Source organism: Eumetopias jubatus, unplaced genomic scaffold, assembly GCF_037043125.1.
Source record: "Eumetopias jubatus isolate StellerSeaLion01/CBP00866 unplaced genomic scaffold, mEumJub1_p1.0 scaffold_2, whole genome shotgun sequence".
Taxonomy (NCBI): Eukaryota; Metazoa; Chordata; class Mammalia; order Carnivora; family Otariidae; genus Eumetopias; species Eumetopias jubatus.
This window is the reverse complement of record NW_028274808.1, coordinates 184,976,388-184,995,956: the sequence shown is the minus strand read 5'-3', so window position 1 is coordinate 184,995,956 and position 19,569 is coordinate 184,976,388.

Here is a 19,569-nt window from a genome sequence, read left to right as displayed (position 1 = left end):
CATGTGAAACAATCCTAAAATAAAGATGCTAATCAGTAGTTTATAAATAAGAAATTGGGGACTCAGATTAAAAAAAAAAGAAAAAAGAGCTCGTTTTGGCTTGAAAGACTTTGTATGCAGTGGACATGGAGCTTCAAGTCTGGACTCCAGCTCTGGAACCTGTATTCTCATATGACTCTGAGTCTCAGATGTTCTTTAGTACCAGGAGAGGTAGGCAGTGAGGGGAAAGGAGAGATCACACCTATATCAAGCACCAAATATATACCCAGTCTGGGCTATTACATAGCCCATCCCACTTAACTTTTCCAATAATCACAGAAGGTTGGGATCCTTGCATCTATTTTTTTTAAAGAGGAAGAGATAGTAAAATATGGAAAGGGTTTCCACCCATATTCTCTACCTCCAAAGCCCTTGCTGTTCCTGCTACCATGGTCCCATTAATGCTAGTGCATGAGGTCAAGAAGGTAGCTAGTCAGAAAACTAGATACTAAGTTATCTGTCTCACATGAATCCCCAACAAATAACCCCAGCGTGGAAGGAGGTGAAAGCAGACATACTGTACAAACTGCAGATGGGGAATAAGCCAGGAAATGCTATTAGAAAATGTCTTATTTTGACTTGTGATAAAGAGTAGTTGGAATTTAATGATGGCTAATTTTTAAATGTCCATCTTTTTTTTTAAGATTTTATTTATTTATTTGAGAGAGAGAGAGAGCACAAGCAGGTGAAAGGGCAGGGGGAGAGGGAGAAGCAGACTCCCCACTGAGCAGGGAGCCCAACGTGGTGTTTGATCCCAGGACCCTGAAATCATGACCTGAGCTGCAAACAGACGCTTAACTGACTGAGCCACCCAGATGCCCCTTAAATGTACATCTTATATATAAAGTCATGCCCCTTATTACATGACTCAGTGTAAGACTGCACTGAATTTCTATTATCACTGCTGTTGAGTTAAATAGGCCCCACAGCTGTAAATGTGCTCTATAGTCTTCTACGCTTAAAGCCTAACTAATCATTTGCTTATGTTTGTTGAATCAAATAACACTGAGCTAAATTCATTCCACTGTCTTCTTCCAACCTGCCAGTATGACTTTATCTTGCTAGTAAAAGGAGATGAATAGGCAGAGGCTAAAAGCATTCCGTAGCTTCTTTCTATAGCAAACAGCATCCAGGAAATGTCCAAAAGACAGGGGTATCAATTGCCTTCACTCGTCAATAAGGACATACTAAGAAGTGACCTGGTCAAGGCAAGAGAGGCCTGAGAATGCCTTCGCTCCTGATGTCTCTCTATTTCAAGAGACTGGGCGATGGTGCTTCTATTTATAAACTCATCTGGAAATGCATGAGCTTTGCAAGGTCCAGTTTTCCCCTGTAGCTATATCCCAAAGGGGCATGCAGTAGAATAACAATGTCAAACAACCTAATACCTTGGAGTCAACCAAGGCAATGTATATTAACATGAATTTACTATCAGGCTGTAAGGAAAAACACATAAAAGAGCCAACGAGGCATCCTGACTTTGAGAGGGGTGAAAGCACTCTGACTAAGCCGAAAACATGTACGTGTTGATAGGTAACAAAGTAATGCTGGCAGGTGGGGGAGCCTGGGCTTTGGAGGTTGATGGACATCCACTGCTTGTCTACCCTCTGAAAGTCACTGGCCTCCTTGATTTCATTTTTCTTGTCCAGGAAATTGGGCGAATGACTCACAGGACTGTTGGGAAGACTAAATCATTCAACATGTTTGAACACCTAGTATGGTGTCTCACAGATCGTAGGGACTCATTCAACAGTAGCTTCTGGAATCCTCCCTCTTCCTCCTCCTCCTCCCCATCATTACTATATGCAAGAGACCAGAAACAACTGCACCAAAGTCTGCTTGTATTAGCTGGTCTAAATCTACACCCTAGGCAAGATGTCTTCAGTGGTTCTTAGGGCCTGTGACTCTTTTTAAAATCTGTTCCAAACCACCAAATATAAACCACGTGACCTCATTTTAAGGATTGGGCATTGAAGGAAACCAACGGGAGAAAAAGAAGGGGAGAGCATACTCTCACAGTGATTCTGATCTTGCTCTCCCTGCTTCTCTTATGCTTCTCTTCCTGTGCTCTTGCAATCCACACAGACTCCGAGCCCCTGAGGTCACCCTGTTAACAGCCATTGGGAGTTGAGCTATAGCCCAGGATTCCCTTCGAGTCCTCAGCTCAAACTAAGCCTCATCTCAAACATAGTCCAGGAGGAAATGGGCCCTGGGAAGTGCTACATCTCCCCTGCTTATCACGGCAAGGCATGATGGGTTTCCTCCCTAAATTTCAAGGAAAAAAAAAAAGCAAGCTGAGACACATCGGTGTTAACAGAAAGACAATAATTAATATTCGGTAAAATTTAAAGCTGACTTACTAGATTTTAATGACAGAATGTTCCCATCTCCTAATAAACTATATTTTTTAATTTAATTTAAATGAAGTCTGATAATAGTTAGAGAGGCCCTTCCAGAGCACTCCGCACATGCCAAGCATGGTTCTTAGCACATCAGATTAGGAAAATGTAAGGCTCACCATGATCCTATGAAGGACGTGCTATGAGTATCCCCATTTTTTTTTTTTTTTCAGAAAAGGCACAGAGACATTGCGTAGTGTGTGGAAGATCACACAGCTAAAGAGTGGCAGAGTCGGTATCTGGTCCAAGGCCAAGAGATTACAGAGACCGTGTTCTTTATCTATACTGGTTGCCTCCCTGGAAGAGGGACCTCCAAGGCAGGACTGTGGTTCTGAGGCTTCTCTGTGGACCATCTTCAGAATGAATTGCACAGATTTTAGTCTTTTATTCATCTTGTTTCACTTCTTCAATATTACATTATTAGACAAAACTCCTTGAGATATTTTTAAATCACAGATAACAATTTCACTCTACTCCCTACTCCGTTCCCTTACAAATGTATTTAAAGATACATGACTGTGGATCTATGAGAAAATCTTCAAATACTGTTTAACATTGTTCTTTTGGTCGAACATACTTTGAGAATGATGGTATTTGTTTTAGGAAAAAAGTAACTGATAATCAGTTTTTGAGATGTCCTAAACCTGCAGGGCATCTATCATTTCAATTTTCAGTAATAAGCCTCAAGGCTTTAATGAGCTATTGATTAGCAAAGAAAGTAATATGATCAAGTAAGATGCACTAAGAAAATTATTTAGAAATCCCACATTGTCAGTTAAGCAACTCTTCTCTGAGCAGAAGGTATTTAGTTCTTAAGTCATAAGTGGAGGAGAGAAAAGAGGAAATTGAATGATTTTTGTTCATTTTTCCTTCTCTCATGACCCAGAAAAAAATATAGGGAGGGGATAGGGTTGGAGGGAAAGAGCAGATTGGAATCAGGAACTCCCTTTCCAGTGGGAAATGAACAAGGGCCAAAGGAGGAAGGATGCCTGCTGACACCTGTCATTTCCAAAGACTTACTGGAGCAAAAGGATCTCTAACATTGAGAAGGAAAATTGAGTGTCTAGATTTTCTGGATGGCTGGAGAAGTCCTGTTTTGCTGAATAATTTTTGAAGTTAGAGCATGTTTAAAGACAGAAGATTATAGGACCAGCTAGAGGAGACTCAAGGAGAGCAGATTAGGGTGTTAGCTTTTTTTTATTTAACTATGCACCAACTAGAGGAACTGAGAAAGCACACAGTGGCAAAGCCTTTGACAAATATAAGTCAGAATAAATTTTTACCCCAAGACTAAAGCAGGCTGTGTTGAATCCAGGTCAGTTACAACATTTGTAAATGTTCTTACCTGTACCCGGGCAGCAGTATTTCTTTGAATTCTAATCTTTATTTTAGCTATCATCTTTTATGAAGAATATTTAACTACATACAGAGCCGGAATTTTGAGTGTATTCACGTATGTGAAAACTGGAGAATCAGAGCAATCTTCACTGATTCAAAAGTTCTATTGGGAGTTTGGAGATTTAAAGTGAATTAGTAGCCAACTGTGCTGTCTGATTCCAAGTCTATTTTAGGGAAAGAAGCTGCCATAGGGCTGTGGATATAGCTTTCTTATTGAATAAGGTACAAATAAGTAAAAAATAAAGAGTACAAAATATCAAATTTTATCAACAAGAAAAAGAGTTCAATATATTGAGGCAGTATGGAAAGTAAAAAAAAAAAAAAAAACTGAAAGACATAGAACTTACTGATCTTTCACTTCCTATTTCAAATTCATTATGCGTATTTGTATGAATCAGACAGAAGGAGAGATAATATCAAAGGGCATGCAGAAGATTGAAGTGATGACTTAGTAAAAAGCAGGAATAACAAAGAGACCCTCCAACTTAGATTTTAGGTTTCTAATAGAGGGTGTGATTTTTCACGTAAAGACATGTCGACAATATTGGGTCAGACCAAGCATAGCTGCCATTATTCATTTCATTTCTTCACACACAGGCTTTATTGCCAGACCCTCTCATTTTTCACCTTTGACTATTTCCTGGCATTGACCGTACTACAGGTGTTTCATTGCCTCAAATCCTAGGCCATCTGTCTTTGAACATATCGGCTGCTGACAACCCAAAGCCAGGCTCCCGTTGGCTTTGAGGAGTTTAGCAAAATTGAGCAGGGAGAGATCTCTTCAAGAAGAGCCAAAGAGTGGAGGAGATGAGGTCGGCAGTTTGAGAAGACACTGTGCTGGCAGATGTGCTAACATGGTTAGGCCCCAGAATCAGCCAGAAGTCTGCAGAAATACAGCCCGAATGCCATTATCAACCTATGGTTTAGGCTTGATTCCAAATCTTATCATTCACTCTCCCTAAATTCTCTCAGTCCATTTAACTACATGTTCAAAGAATTGGAAAGAATGTAGATCAGCATCAGACATAATGACTTTGCTCCTTTCCTACAGTTGATGCCAATTCTAACCACCCACCTGTGTCTCTTTCCCATCCTACAACCTCCAATCCTAGCAGCCCTACAGAATGATATAAAAACAACTGAGGATTATTACTGCAAGCCTCAAGTATGATATATGCATGCAAAGGGAATTATCTACTGCATATTTTATCTGTGTGAGATCTTCAGAAATTACCACAGGTAATATTTTTGAAATCATTTACTTAGTAGGTTCCATCCCAAATCCTTCATTGTTATGAGGGTCCTCGCTAGAGATGAGCCTTTGCAGTGCTGGAAACACAATCTAGGTCTTCCTTGCATCTGTTGTAGGTCTAGCGCAGTGCCTACCTACATCCACTAGGCATTCATTCATTGAACCAATATTTTTGTGCCGCTAAATTCTGTGCCTGACACTAGAGGTGGTTAACAAGGTAGAAAAATCTCTTGCTTTCATGGAGTTTACATTCTACCTTCTATAGCAGATATTCAGATACACAGTAAATGGTTTTTGAATAAACGGTTGGTTGAGTGAACAGAAGAATGTATGAATAGATAGATATGTTTTTATGGGGTAAAAATAACTAAACTTAAATACAGAGTTAACTTTGGTCTTTTTTCTACCAGTCCAAGTCAACCAACTCATGAATTGGAGAGGAAGAATGATGAATGCACACGTATGTGCATGTATGTGTATGTGTGTGTGTGTGTGTGTGTGTGTGTGTGTGTGTGTAATATATCATTTGGAGGAATGGTTGAAATGATAAAATATTTTCTAGCTTTGACACTATTAAATAGTAGTCACCCTAGTAACTTATTTATAAATCAACATTTTCCAAGGAATGCTGTACAGAATCTAATTCTGCATATTGTTATTTGGTGTTATGCCAAAATAGGTTCCTGTGGTAAGATAGGATGGGGAACATCTAGTTAATTGAGTTTCTTTTTGGTAGGTCTTAACAGAACATCTAGTATGACAAAATGGTGTATAGTTCTCTAAGAGAACATGTCTGCCAGTTTACTTCAAAAGAAATTCATGTTGTGGCGCCTGGGTGGCTCAGTCAGTTGGACATCTGCCTCCGGCTCAGGTCTTGATCCCAGGGTCCTGGGATCGAGTCTGGCATCAGGCTCCCTGCTCAGCGGGGAGCCTGCTTCTCCCACTCCCTCTGCCCCTCCACCTTGCTAGTGCTGTCTCTCTCTCTCAAATAAATAAATAAAATCTTAAAAAAATGAAAGAAATTCATGTTTGAGGACACTGTATAAAGTACACTTTGCTTAATATGGATTAAGTATAATGCATACTATGTGCTCTTCCTGGATCTCCCGTCAGAGCCAATGCACCCATCCCCAGCTGCTGACAATATCTGTTGCTGAATGCTCACTGCTGTGCTGCTCACCAGGCGTTGCCCTTAGGATCAGGGAACTGCCCCAAGATGTTGACCTGTGGCCAATTACTGGCCGATGACCCAAAATAAAGGCTCATCCTCTTGTCTCAATGTGAGACAAATCTTAAGGATCATCTGACCTCTAGAACTCCCTGTAGGATCAGCTAGGAATCAGTTGCAACTACAAGCAGGCCAGCTTGTCTCTCCGTCCCATACCGACTTCCTCACTTCCTACTTCCTTCCAGGTATGTGTCTCCCAAAGCCTGCCCCAATAAAATTTCTCTATACAATTCTCCATTATGGAGTCTGCTTCTTAGGAACCCAATCTAACACAATAAGCATCATTTCAACAGATACGTAAACGCTCACATGAACTTTTGACCCACTTGCTTCTGTGCCACAAAAAAGATGTTCCTCTTCAGGGGAACTAGAAATTTTGATTCATAAGTTGCTGAGTCTTGATCGATGTTCCAAGTATATAAGAACTGCCTAATTGTGGATACCTTTTTCTGAAAGTCTTTCCTAAATTTTTCAGTCTATACAATTTACTTGAGAGATAACCATGTACACCCTGTGCCATCATTTCTAACATCGCATTTAACTTTTATCTAAAGTCAAAATCAAGTCTCTCATCTACTCAAGTCACCAGTAGCAGAGCTCAATTTCAGGCCCATTTTGTCTGACTTCATTGTCAAGCCTCTTTTTTTTTTAAACATATGTTAGGTTTTTTTTTTTTTAGATTTTATTTATTTATTAGAGAGAGAGAATGAGAGAGAGAGAGGGAGAGAGAGAGCATGAGAGGGGGGAGGGTCAGAGGGAGAAGCAGACTCCCCGCCGAGCAAGGAGCCTGATGTGGGGACTCCATCCCGAGACTCCAGGATCATGACCTGAGCCGAAGGCAGCCGCTTAACCAACTGAGCCACCCAGGCACCCCTGTCAAGCCTCTTTTTACTGTGTTTTACCCTAAAATTAGTAACAAATTTGTGAATAGAGAGGGAAACCAAATGCCATTCTCTTAATTTCAACAAATGGTGTTTTGTTGAAATATATCTAGTGTGAACTACCAGCTTTCAAAAAAAAAAGGCTCTTCCTTTAAGAAAATCTGACATGTAACAATATATGTTTACACACACACACACACACACATAATTACATTTAACAGCTGAAGGGAGCCTAGAATTACCCTGGCCAACCCTTTCAGTTTTAGAGCAGTAGAAATGGAGGTGCAGAGTAGAGGAATGATTTGCCTAAAGTTCCACAGATAATGCTAGAACTCAGTCAGATCTCAGACTTCCAAAACCAAATTTAAAATAATTCAGTCTGTCATTCAGGTTCACAGTGGGGAACAGGGAGAGTGATTATTAGCTTTACATGTGAAGTTACAATAGAATTGTTTTAAATAGCCAGATGTCTCATTTGATTTCTAAAAATTTGATTCCATACTTCTTTTCCAGAGACATAGCATATGCATAAAAGCTAAGGATACATGTACACTGGGCTGTATGAAAAACTACCTTTTATTCTTAGCTCATACCAGTGAGCATTATGAGCTAATAAATCATCAGTAAGAGCTTCAATCAACCTTACAGCAGTCTAAAAATCTATGATTTTAAGAAACATTAAATAATGGAATGCCGACTGAAACAAAACAAACACACAGATTGGCATCACTTTGACAATTGCATCAGAAAATGGTTTTATAAACATATTTTTCTGTGCTCATCTTTTTATAGATTCAATCAGCACTACCTTCACAGAAATCATGCACGGAGATGCCATGGCAACCGCCACATTCTGCACAGACACACACACGAAATCAACATGCCTAAATAACTGTAACTCACACCCACTTATGTCCAGTAGATTTGGGTTCCGGATATAAAAATAGCAACAATCATTTTTTTTTACAACTATGGGCCAGCCCTGTTATTAATGGTTTAGGTGATGTTAATATGATAGTAGAGAGTGCAAAAGCAAAACCCAAAGGGAGGAATAAACAGTACAACACAAATCTAGAGCCATCCACCATCAACTGATTCTTTGGGGGTTCTTATTATAAGTGAATCTCACCTCAGTCCTCTACTGCTCAAAGGAGAACTTTATTGGCAATAAAACAGAATTGGCAGAACATGGGGTCACTGGTTTCCTACCAAAAAGTAAATGACTGCATCAAATTTTCAATCTTTTTCTCCATTTAAAATAATATGGTTTTGAAAACCCATTTCAAGAGACAAATGTCTTGATTTGAGTAATTGTTCAAGAGTCATGTTCCCAAGTAACCTCAGTTTTCTTTCTTGAGCACCTGAGAGACATGGATATGGATACTCATCCCCAAGTAATGTCAGCCATTTAAATAGAATGAAGAATCCTAGACACTACTATGACAGGGACAAAGAATACCAAAAAAAAAAAAAAAAGACACAATGGTTTGTGGTAGCATTTTGGCAACTTTCACAGTCCAAGCAGTTACAATAAGATTATCCCCTGGTGTTAAAAACACTGTTTCCTGGGTCTTGCTTTGGTTCTGCTGAATCAGCATCTAAGATGTTTTACCACTTGTGAAGAAAGTTATCCTTTGGAGAAACACCACAGGAGTGATTCCAGACGGGAAGTGTGGAGGACCCACCAAGCACTAGGAATCAATGTGAACTCATAAAGGAGTGCAATATGGACATTCTCTAAACTGAGCAGTGACATGGAGCCATTGTGGCTTTGTTAAATGACTCCTGGTGGGGAAATGGGGTAGACGTGGAAACTAAAGACAATAATCAAAGAGGTGTGCAGAGTCAGGAGATAAAATAGCTACTCAGGTATAATTCGTTGTGCTTCTACTTGTTGACAACATGAATGGGTATCACTTGGATCAGCTGTCTTAGCAATGGTACCCATACAGTGAAAGCAACACCAATAATTAGAATCTATTTTTATAACTCCTTACTATTTGCAACAGTTATTTTATAATGCACATGGAAATGGGCATGGAATAAAGAGCAAAGTCATAAAAAGTCAGGGGAGATGGTTTTGCCTTCATCTGCTGAACCTAACTATAAGCCCCATGAAATCTTGAGGTCTCCACCTCTTAGAACAGTGCTTGGTTTATATGAAGTGCTCATTAAATGTTTGTTAAATGATTAATAAATGAATAAACAGTACAGGGGATAACTAAAGAGGAAATAAGTTAGAGGGAATGAGGGGAAGACATTTTCTTGGATAATATCCAACAGGATGTTGTTCCCTTGTCTATAAAAATCAAGCACCTAAATAGAACACAGCGCAGACAACAGTGGGGATGGTGGTGACAGGGGGGTGCTCAGGGGGATTCCTGGGGGATTCCAGCTCTAAGAGAGTCTGATGACCACTTTTAAAAAAAATTTTTTTATTTAAATTCAATTAATTAACATATGGTGTATTACTAGTTTCAGAAGTAGAGTTCAGTGATTCATCAGTTGTATATAACACCCAGTGCTCATTCCATCATATGCCCTCCATGCCCATCCCCCAGTTATCCTATCCCCCCACCCCATTCCCCTCCAGCAACCCTCAGTTTGTTTCCTATGATTAAGAGTCTCTTATGGTTTGTCTCCCTCTCTGATTTCATGATGGAAAGCCACAGCTCCTGGAGTTGGTGGGTTTGCATGGAATTGTTCAGTAATAAGTAGGAAAGAATTACCTAGAGTTGTAGAAATTCAATTGCCAAGAAACTGCTAGAAGGAAGGAAGTCCAGTGTAAGCTGATAAGACACAGCCTAGGACATTAAAGGGGGTAGGAATACTTCCTTTGACCTCTGATGTCTAAGAACCTTCACTGATGCTTTAATGGAGAGTAGTTTGTTTTCAGCACCAGTATTCTGTTCTGATTATATCTGCATTTAATGCAGTTTGAAGTGTGTGTGGATGTGTGTGTGAAAGACAGTCTACAACACTGTTTAGCTAATCCATTTCTGGTCATTCTAACAACTTACTTCCAGTCTTGTTGAAGCTGAATTTATAGACCAAACTGGGGAGTCTGGTGCCCAGAGTGTACAGAGCATTTGAGCAGCTCTCCCCAACTTCCTGTCACAGACATGCAGACACCCAACAGGGCACAACATCACTTACAGTTACCTTTTCTGAATGTCACAGAACCTCTCTGTGAGGCTAACTCATGTAGACCTAAGTATTTTCATTTTGTAAAAGAGGCAACTGAGATACAAAAATACAGAAAGTTCATGAAGCTAATTAAGCCTAGAGCAGGGCCTTAATCTTTGGTCTTCAAAAATTGCTTTTAAAAAATATAGACTTGGATAATAGAATAAGATTTATTTTAACAGAGAATTATGTATTTCTTACAAATAAATTCTTTAATGTGTCATGCTCTAATTTTATACCTGTACTTCGGCAGAGATGCATTATGAAAGTCTACATAACATTCCATTTCGCACTTCTTTGTAAAGAAAGAAATGTGAAGTCAGAGATGAATGCCAACTACCCTAAGTTCAGATCCTATACATTTTGATGAGTTAAAAAAAAAGAGAGAAAAATATTGGAAGTTTCCATGCAGGACTTTATTTGTAAAGGAAAATTATGCTAATAAAGAACTCAATTCATCTTTTCATTGGAGAGTCTTGATGGAGAGCACCTGAACCAAATGATCAAAGTTAATGTCACCAGTAATGAGACAAATTGATACCAGATACCTCATCATAGGCTGTTCTGAGGACACAACATCTTCTGTGACATTCTGTACAAAAGTATGAAAACCTGAATTTGAACATGAAGAAAGATCACCCAACCCACACTACAAAATAACTGGTGGGTACTGTTACAGAAAAAAAAAGTTCATGACACTTTTAAAGAAGGTAAGGCAGACTTTATTTGGGCCCTTTATCTGAGATTTTGCAGAGGGGTGGAGAGGGATTGGGTTCAACTCTCAGTACTACATGGACAAGTGGGAATTTATAGCCAAGGAGTGGGGCAGGAGTCTGTGGCTGGAAAACTACTAAGAGGAAGCATCAGAGGTAAGAGAGGATTCTGGGTACACTGACTTAGAGGGTTCTTGCTGAAGACAAGGCAGGGATATCAGACATCACCTGGAGAATGGTAGGGGGGTGAAGAACCTGATCAGATATAGAGGGTGACGAGATATTGAAGGTGGGGGCATTCTGGTTAAACTGACTTAGTAAGGTTCTCACTGAAACTGGATTTCATAAGGAAGTGCACAGATGAGACTGAGAGAAGGTTCAGGAGCCCGACTCAAGTTTGGTCAAGCAAAAAATTTTTGTCAGTACTCTTCTAATGGGTCAATGCCATGAAAGAAAAAAAAAAGATTTAGGAATTGTTCTCAATTTTTAAAAGATTTAGGAACTTTTCTGGGTTAAAGAAACATGACAGCTAAATGCAACATGAGATTGGATTGGCTCATGGACGAGGAAAAAAAAAACACTAATAGGACAATTGGAATTTAATAAGGTCTCTAGATTAGATGGCAGTGTTGTATCAATGTTAATTTCCTGATTTTTACAAATACCCTCTGCTATGTAAGATGTTAACATTTGGCGAAGCTAGATGAAGGATATATAAAAACTCATTTTGCAGCATCTGAACTTATCTCAAAATGAAAAGTTAAAAAAATTAAAATTCAAAAAATTTGTTAAGGTAGATCTCATATAAGTGTTCTTACCAAATTATTCTTTTTATTTAAAAGATACATCGTCTTAGTACCAAAGGGATCTGACTGATAAATCAATTACATGTTAAAGCTGTAAGAAGTAGTATGACTTGTCCAAAGTTGTACAAACCTTGAATGTTAGTCTCCAAACACTGGCATTCTCTCTTTAATACTGCATCCTACTTCACCTCAATTTTCTAAATACCTGAGACTAGGTACATAAGCCAGTCTTCACATTTCATGTCTTTTTCAGAGACAAGGGAGGATGGGGTTAACTTACATTAACCATGTAAATGAGTGATCAACACCTTGCCCTGTATGAAAATGAATAAAGGAAACCTCATTTAAAATGGAGTCGGTAGTCCTCAAGGGGAAGCTCTCATTCAGACCCTAATAGGAAGAAAGGTACCTAACATTTTCCAACGGGAATAAGCTTACTTCACTATCCCAGCAGGAAGAAGTTTTTTTTCCTCATCTAGCAATCAGCCCAGCCAATGAGAAACTGCCACAACTCAGCCAATGAGAAACCTTCACCGCCTTGACCTTTCACTTTCCTCCAATGGACTTTCACTCAAAGCAGCCTCTCCCAATGTTCTTTATAAAGTAATGTTACTTTCCTTTGTTCTTTGGACTTGCCTGTGGTTTTGCCATAGCTTGCCTGTCCATTGCACTTCCTCTGTCATTTCCAAATAAACCCATTTTGCCGGCAAAATAAGTGGCTGTTTTATTTTCAAGATTGACACCTGGAAAGCAAATATTAATACCGGTTTAAAGAAGAAGACCCTAAGAAGTGGTTATGTGCGAATACTTATTGGTTGGAAACAAATCACAGTTCAAAAAAAAATCCAAGAACAATTAAAATTCATGGTGTAAATTGCAAAGACACCGAGTAAATGAGGCAATTACAAGGGTAGAATAGTAATCATGGACTGTGGCTTCAATCAGTGGTCTTTAAACATTCTTTTTTGCCTTTTTTTCATGAAAAAGATTTATGAAAAATTTGTACATCTATAGACTGACATCTAAAATTTCATCTTTAATTTATAACTAGTTGCAAAAGGCATAATTTCTGGCATATTACAAATAATGTTTTTTTAAAGATTTATTTCTTTATTTTAGAGAGAGAGAGAACACGAGCAGGAGGGGCAGAGGGAGAGGGCGAGAGAATCTCAAGCAGGCTCCACACTGAGTAGGGAGCCTGATACGGGGTTCAGTCTCACGATCCCAAGATCATGACCTGAGCTGAAACCAAGAGTCAGATGCTTAACCGAATGTACCGCCCAGGTGCCCCATAATGTCACTTTTTAATTAACCTGTCAGATTACTCTGTAAAATCTATCCAAAGTCATCTAAACACAACAGCAAGTTGAGAACCACAATCATTCATTTGATAAATAAAAGCACACTCTTCTTTTGCAGCAGTCAAAAATTTCACATCATTCTTTATTCGCTCTAAACTCACAATTCCATTCCAACTCCCCCACAGAGTTTCATCCTAAAAAAAGATATTTTGTGATTGGAAGTCTTTAATGATCACTGAGTCATACCCAGTACAACAAAAATCTGTATGCAAATTGAAGGGTAAATTATTTTTAAACATCCAGTAACCATAAAGCTTGAAATATTATTCTTTTTGTATTGAGTTATGATTATAAATATTTTTGTCCTCATCTTAATGAGCATAAATAATTATTAACACAAGAAATAAAATATCATTGGTAACATTTTCTTAATTAAATGGATGGGTCTGAGGCTTTTTCCCTATATGGTTTTTATATCCAATAATGAATACTACACATTACCATTACCATATCATTATATTAATAAGACAAGGTTCAGCACTAATTCCATCCCGAGTTTTTATCTTCTATAGATTTAAGCATGGGAAAAATTTGTTCATCTAAACAAATGGATGGAAATGGAAAAAGTTTGATTTAATTCTTCAACTCTGTCCATGTATTTGCTAAAAATGTCACATAGGAATTACATCAAAAATTATTTTTGATGATCTATCAATTAGTCAATTAGGTACTCCTGCAGTATTGTTGAGTTGAAAACATCTGCCTTGCAAAAAAAATTTTTTTTACCCGGTCATTAAAGTCATTGTCTTCTCAACAATGTCACCAACTTTTCCATTTGTCTTTTTCTTTTGGTGTAGAGTCAGATTTCCACTGGCAATGCCCCATGGGGAGAATCTAGAGGGTTGAGAGTCAGGATTTTTTTTTTTTTTTTTTTGTAAAGTGAGAGAAGTCATGTCATGAAAAGGAAGTAGGATTCCTCAGATTCCTCAAAACCAGGTTCATTCTCTCCCAGATCAACTTGTGGTAGAATAGAAATTATATTTGGAAATTGAGAATCTATAAATTGATACTCTTAAAACTATCCATTTTCTCAGGTACTTCTTAGAAGATATTGTGTATCCCAGGAATATGCACACCCCTGGATCATCTTAGATTATTCCAAGCACACACATTATTCCAAACACGAGGAATTTCCATCAAGAAATTGCACAGAATTTAAGCCACATAGAGGAGGATTTTGATAATACATCTCCTCAAATTGTGGAATATTTCCCAAAGTATATTCGAAGGAAATACAGTCTTTTGAATTTTTCCATACAAAATAACTTAAAATGGTTCATCACATTTGGAAAACATTGCACTTTATGATCCCTTGGGAAGGATTATAATCCATATTAACATACTCTAGGCCTGAAAAGTCCTACAGTAAAGAAAGAATACAGTTTACCTTAATTCAAATTTTAACAGATGTTTGCCTATGTATGTCTCTTGGTTGGTATCTTTCTGAACACACTTTCTGAATTGCTGAGTTATGATTTGATTGAATGTAGGGGTTGCATATCGTATTTCTCTTAATGAAATCCATGGACGGTTGCCATGTCCTTGGTAGATGTTTAATAAATATTTGTGAACTGATTTACTGATTCATATACAAAGGAAATTAGGTTGACAAAAGAAGAAAACCAAACAGAAATTGATTAGCAGGAATTGTATCATAAAGGAAGCCTTTAAACAAACCCCTCTAACTTATCACATAGAAGCAGGTATAGTACGGTAAACAAGAACCAAAGCTCTCACCCAAGAAGTCACCTCGAGCTCACACTGCTGTCTTCCCCACGGGAGCCCGGCTCGGGGTGGGGGTGGGGGCGTTGTGCAGTACAGCATAGAAGGACTCTCAATGTGTAGTCACTGCTGCAAGATCACAGAGGATTAGGCCTCCAGACAGCAGTGACAGACACATAATCCTGTCATCACAATCATTCTTTGGAAGATCCTTCACTTGGGGAACAAAAACAGTCATTGCTTTTTATCCTCATACAATGTGAATCTAAGGGTAGAGCTGACTCTTCTTTGGCAGTCTCTCCACAGTAGGGAGATAGCAGAGGTAACATGCTCCATAAATAACTAGGTCAGTCATGGTACAGCAAAAAGAGAGCTGAACTGGGAGCCAAAAAAGACAGTCATCTCTGTCTTTTCCTTTTACCAACTGGGTAAACTTGAGTATTCCCTCAACTTCTCCGAGCCCCCATTTCTCCATCTGTCAGGACCTCATCAACTTAAACATATCTGTGGAGCATATGATCCCTTCATCCTAACTGTGGAAAGAAAAATCATCTTTTAGGAAGACATCAACATTTCTTGCCTTCAAAGCAAGAAGATAATGTCCCAGTAATTATCTGCTTTAATTGATTTAGTTGCTTAACTAGTTCTGACATCTGCCTTGAGAACACTACTTTTAAGTAAACAGTCAGAATGCTCCTGGGGAAAACACCAATTCTATTCCTTCAGTATAAAAAAAAATGATAAGGACCCTGGAGAGTGGTTATCCTGCATTAGAGAAACAAGGTCAACTTTTATAGTGTTTGACAGTCTATTATATCACAGAAGAAAAAGTGCCTCATATTGCAGTACTCACTATCCTAAATTATTGCAGCCAAGCAGAAAGATGTTAGGAATTAAGAAAATCATGGGGTTTTTTAATTTAAATATAAGTTTGAGCATATTTTTATTGCTGGTATCAAAAATCTTATACCGCTGGGAGAAAGGATTTTAGTAATAGCCATAATGAACAATTACATAATCAAAATTAATAGAGAAAAGTAATCCTTTAGTTCTCAGTGGATAAAGAATATGTTTAATTAACACAGTAAATGTGCTTCTCCCCAACCTATCTCTAGCAGGGATGACAAGAGAAAGAAGACAGAATTAGGTCAATCCCTCTTGATGGCAGGACTCTTAACAAGTGACAAAATAAGTGACAAAATAAGCTGATTTTACAAAGGAAGGAAGTACGAGGAAGGAAGTGGCTGTTTTCACAATTTTTTGATAACTTTCTATTGCGATTTTACTTAATCATCTCCCAAGGCCTAAAGTACTTTTTGTGTGATATTTGTACATTGTAAATCAAGGACTAACAAGAGTTGAGGATTTCATTTTTCAGTATGTGTTTGCATCAAGTCAAATAAATGCTCTCACATAATGTATTCTAAGGAAAAAGCTGTGCCTCTGTTGTGTTTTCATTTATCACACGATCTCAGATTATTTCAAAGCAGTATCCCAAACCCAAGTTAATGTTGTTCTGTATGTAATGTTGAAATTCCACAGCCTGATATTCAATAACCAACACAGAATAAATTACCAGTTAAAAGACCCATATTGTCCAGGACTCTCAGTTCACCTAAATTCTCTTACTGCTTACAGCACGGAGGAGAAAGAACCCACAATTACCTGGTAGACTCTCAGCTGAAAATGGGATGCTCCCCAGGGATTCCCAAGTCCTCATTCAAAGGGACACACCAGAAGGGTCTTTTCACTGTGTGGTTCTTAAAGTGTCTCCAAGTCTTTACCCAAATGAGAACAGATCCTCATAATGATATGAATCAAATTCAATGGACAAAGGACATTGTCACTCGGCCAAGCATATCATCATGTGCCCAGCATGAGTTAATGCCATTTATACCAAGAGTACCAAGAATCCGATGCCATAACATTGTAATGTTTTGCAGAACCATGTTAAATGTTGTTGGAGGGCAGAAGTACTGAAATTTCAATAATGTAAAATACTTCAGCAAAAGCAAAATGTGTAAAAGCAAAGATTTGCCAATGCTTGTTTAGCATGATTTCTGGGAGAATATGCACTGGATTCTATGTTACTATAGTTTTATGAGCAAATTATTTTTATGTTTTCTATTTTAAAGATTTAATATACTTCCCACTTAACACAGTTTAAAATTTAGGCTCTAGGGCCAGGTGACCTGGATCCTATCTTAATGTCATCTCCATCATTTATGGAGTGTACAATATCAGGAAAGTGGCTGGACTTCTCTACCTCAATTTCTTTTCACCTAAAAAATGCAGATAATAAAACTGTTACTGTCTTCTTAAGATAGTTGTAAGGACAACATAAGATCATGCATAAAAAGGACATATATATAATGATAGCTTAATCAGCTCTTCAAAACAGTGGAGCCTCTCTCATCCCTTGGTCTCCTCCATCTTTGGTCACCCTCCTCCTACTTGTTCTGTCCTGCCTTGGCTGGACCTAACTGTTAATTACCTCATTAGTACAGTCAATGGCATTATTTTATTATTATCCACCCAGTAAATTCCTAACATTGGGTCAATGTTAAAATCCGTCCAGTTTCTGGGCTTCTAAGACTCTGTAGCTGAACATCAAGGAAAACCACACAGTCACACACATGGATGCTACCATGTAGTATTGTCTCAAACATCATCTGAAACTTCAAATATGCTCAACGGGATTTCATTGTATCATCAGCCAACTCTTATCTTCTTTAGCAACTATATCAAATTATCTTCTCATTCTTTATGGTTCTGCTCAGATACTACCTTCTTCAAGGAACTTTCTCTGCCCTTTCCGTAAGATGCTTTAAAAGTTTGTTCCCATCAGAGCTAGTACATATTTGGTCATGATGCCTGACTCATAGATAATACTACATAGATACTACTTGTCTCATGGATTGATGAATAAATATTGTGTGTACTTGCCTAGGCCTATTGTATCATCATAATCTGTTCAAAGGTCTGCTGTCTTTTTTTTAAAGATTTTATTTTTATTTATTTGACAGAGAAAGACACAGTGAGAGAGGGAACACAAGCAGGGGGAGTGGGAGAGGGAGAAGCCAGCTTCCCGCTGAGCAGGGAGCCAACGTGGGGCTCGATCCCAGGACCCTGGGACCATGACCTGAGCCAAACGCAGCACTTAAAGACTGAGCCACTCAGGCACCCGAGGGTCCACTATCTTTTTCAAAAATATTTATTTATTTGAGAGAGTGAGAGCGCACATGAGTTGGGGGAGGGCAGAGGGAGAAGGAGAGAATCTTGGGCAGACTCTGCCTCCAGTGCAGAGCCAGACACAAGGCTCGATCTCACGACCCTGAGATCATGACCTGAGCTGAAATCAAGAGTCAGATGTTCAACTGACTGAGCCACTTAGGTCCTCCCAAGGTCTGCTATCTCATGGCAACTTTCCATCCCCTGGATGACAAAGTTCTTCAGTCAGGATTATATCTTATGCATTCTCATATACCTACCACTGCCTCCATGGTGCATACTGGAAGCTAAATCATTTTTCCTGACTGAATTGATCAATAAGTTGAAATTGATAATACTGAAATATTCAGTTCATTCATTCAGCAATGATTTAATAAGAGCCTCTTACGCATCTCTACTATGCTAGGTACTAGAAATTCAAAGATTAAGAGACCTAGTTCTCCTCCTTATGGACTATGCTGACAAACCGGGCAGGAGAACGTTTGCTAGAGGATTCCATAATCACTCTGGGGAAAGTACATACAAGGTACTGTAGATACACAGGATGAAGCACCCCAAGTGTTGGAATCAGCTAAAGAGGCAGTGTTTGAGCTCCTGCTTCAAGTATCTCCCTTTTTGTTATTACATGTTCACTGAGCAAATTTCATAGTCCTCATTTACTTCTCTGAATTAACCGACTCTATTAGTAGCGTTCCTTATTTGCCAGTCAAAGGTCACCAGTTAGTCAAGGAAACAGAACAGGCCTATACTGGGTTGAGTCCTTCGTCCAGAGGAGGACAAAGCACCTTGATTGACATTCCTATGAAAACAGCATGCAACGCAAGAGAATTCCCAAAGTAAAATGAAGGTTTGTTATCAGAAAAGGGAAAATGGATGTTGGGAATGCAAAGGAATCAAACAATGGATGAATTCTCCAATGGATGTGATTGGCTTTGTTCTCAAGGCAGCTATGTTTCCTAATGTAAATTTTTTAAATGTACTTTCAGGTTGTATCATTTGGAATCTTTCAACTGCAAGTAAGAGAAACCTGATGCACAGTGGCTTCAACAAATAGAGGTGTTTTTCTCACTAAACAAGAATTCTGGAAGTTCCAGTCCAGGACTGATGATGTAACAACTTGCATCTTAGGGCAGTGATTACAACGTGTGGCCCCAGCTGCTGGTTGTTAGGGACTGACTTATGTCAGTCCGAATATTCATCTATCAAAGCTTTAATTCCTGGGGTGCCTGGGTGCTCAGGTGGTTAAGTGTCTGCCTTTGGCTCAGGTCATGATCCCAGCGTCCTGGGATCAAATCCCACGTTGGGCTCCTTGCTCAGCAGTGAGCCTGCTTCTCCCTCTGCCTGCCATTCCCC